Raw genomic sequence first — 3,011 nt, forward strand, 5'->3', positions numbered from 1 at the left:
CGGCCGTGTCCTCCCTCTGTGATCGCGTGGCCGAGCTTGCGACCTCGCGATCGTCTGCAATGATCTTCTCATCCACGGATCTGTCAGAATCCTCCATAACAACCATGTCCTCCTTGCAAGCTTGAGCATCCGAATTCTAAACCAGTGTCATTAAGGGCTCCAAATCTGATCCCGAAAGCGAGTCCTCTCTACGTGCTGCCATATTGTCTTCATTCTCTAACTCCATACCCTCCAGCACCTCAAACCGATTTCTGTTTTCCACAGAATTCTTCCCAACAGTAACTTCACGTCTGGGCGAAGACTCCTCATGATTATCCAGCTTAGCAGCACAAGGCACTGCAATCGCGTGCTGTCGAGAACGGCTCCTAATTTTCTTCCATTGTCGAGATCTATTGCTATGCTTCCTGCCCCGCAAACTATTATCATGTACTTTCTGTTTCGTCGGAGAGGTAGGCTCTATACCCGATTTCCTGCAGTCATTAGTGGCATGGCCAATCGCAGAACAAAGACTACAGAAGTATGGCAAATTCTCATATCCAAACTCAATTTCATAAATATCATCATCACATTTAACATCAATAAACTCAGGAATTTCCAGGGCCACATTCATCTCAACTAACACCCTAGCAAAATAACCAACTGAAGCCCTAGCAGACATGCCATCAACGAGAATAGGAGTGCCAACATGCCTAGCTATACCAGAGAGAACTTCAGGATGCCAAAACTCATGCGGGAGATTAAAGATACGGACCCAAACCTGAGCAGTAGAAGAAACAATCTTGTTCGGATTGAAGTTGGGAGTCCATGCCTGAAGAAAAAGGATCCCCACACGAAGACGCCAAGAGGAATTTGCAAAAGCCAAAGCATAATCCTCAGGTGACGAGAACTTCAAAGTAAAATATCCCTTGCCTAGAGGGATAACCTGCCATGGAGACGACGTTTTCCAGAGGATAGAGAGCTCGGTAAAAAGATCAGCCGCAAATCTCGGCGTATCGCCTTTGCGAAGGAAAACCCTCCCATGAATGGCATGCTGAAAGGCTTTGATTTGCCGTTGACGGAAGGCTGAGGAGATAGAAAGACACGGCCTGTCGCCCACCATTGCGGGTTTCAGCACCGCAAAATCATGAGCAAGGACGTCTGCGGGACGCCCCGGAGATTGCCTAAGAGTCTCGACAAGAGACTTCACGGGAGAAGTACCGGACGAACATCGGGCTTCTCCACCCCGGCCTGGCTCCAAAAGCAAACGCAGCTGCTCCGGCTGCCCCGAACGAAGAAGGCCGACGTCGCAGTAAGAGGAGGAATGATCCCGCGAATACGAGGTAGTGACGGAGTCCGCGAACGGCGACAAAGAACTGCCCACTGACGAAGAAGGCATCGCCATGCTGTTGTCAAAACTCTGGCCTGCACCAGTTACCGTCATAAGCGAAACAGCCTTGGGAACCCTCGTCTCCAAAACCGACGTCGAATAAGCTCAATTCTCACTTATATGTGGCTTTTTACTCATTGTTGCTCTTATTTGTCATCCCAAATGTCATCCAATAAAAACACAAAATTTTCAATCACCAAATCCCAATTCTCAAGTATCAAATCTCAAGTTCATCACACAACTCAATTGGCAGCAGGCTTATCACTAATACTTCAACAATCACAAGACCCAAGACACACAAAATGACATAAAACGGATTCAAACTCAAAGACGCCCTCCTCACACTTAGATTTTGCTTGCCCTCAAGCAAACAAAATAAAGTATAAGCAAAGGAACAAACGAGACACACAACGAAAAGAGAACAAAGGTAAAAACAACACAAACACACGAAATAAAGCAAGACAAGGAAGGAAGTCACCGTGTGCGCTGCCGCCGTAGCTCATGCTGAATGGTGGCGCTCAAGTTCGCAATGCTCTCCTGTAGGGCTGCCACGTTCCCATAAATCTTCTTTTTTTTTAAACTGCAACATAACAAAAATTTAAATTAAGGAAGGGAAACTAAGAAACTAAAAGAAAAACTTAACGAAACAAAAATAAAGGAAAAGAAAAACAAAACGGGAGAAACAAAGGGAAAGAAAATCGGGTTGCCTCCCGATAAGCGCCATTATTTAAAGTCTTTGGCTAGACTATTGATGCAATCAGAATCTCGTCTGAGGTGACAATGGAATTTCTTCCACTGTTGTCATATGAGATGCATCACAATATGGCTCCAACTTGTGATAGTTGACTACAAACGTCTTTGCCGTAGCCAAACTCTTAATCTCCACTGGTTCGCCTGGCCAAACAGACTGTATCTCAAAAGGACCTACCCATTGCCTTCCAAGCATGAATCGGACCTTTTCACCGACTTCAAATGTTCTCCAGAATCGATGCTTGTGATAAGCTATCGCTATTAGATCTGCATACCCTATGTTGGTATTATAGGCTTCCAAACGGAGCTCCTCCTCACACTTATCTTTTAAGTCGGGTGGTTCCACATTAAAATGCAGAGTTCTATAACGTGGCTTCCGTCTGGGCAAACGAACCGTATGTCTAGAACCTGTGAATTTCGGGTCATCATGAAGAATTTTGTCCTGTTTGGGCAAACAGAACGTATTTCCAGAATCTGCCAATTTCGGGTGGACATGAAGAGACTTGGTAGACTCTTTGACTTCTTCATTGTTCATCCCACGAGCATCAAGACCAGTTGCCCTTTTGGTCAAAGTTGGTTCCAATTTGTCCTGCATAGATTTAGTCTCAAGATGTTCTTGGACAAAAGGGTCAGTAACATTAGTGGCACAAATAGTTTTAACAGCAGAGAGACTTTTCATGGTATCATCAATATTGAAAGTAAACTTCTCTCCATGATAATCCAAACAAATAGTACCACTATAAACATCAATGACCGCCCTAGTGGTCCTTAAGAAAGGACGACCTAATAGAACACCAGCTGACTTCTTCAATTGCATACTACTCATTTTCACCACATAGAAATCAGCAGGATAAACAAAATTATTTACTTTCACAAGGACATTCTCAAGCAAACC

The sequence above is a fragment of the Salvia miltiorrhiza genome, chromosome 3, assembly GCF_028751815.1.
Source record: "Salvia miltiorrhiza cultivar Shanhuang (shh) chromosome 3, IMPLAD_Smil_shh, whole genome shotgun sequence".
NCBI classification, from domain to species: Eukaryota; Viridiplantae; Streptophyta; class Magnoliopsida; order Lamiales; family Lamiaceae; genus Salvia; species Salvia miltiorrhiza.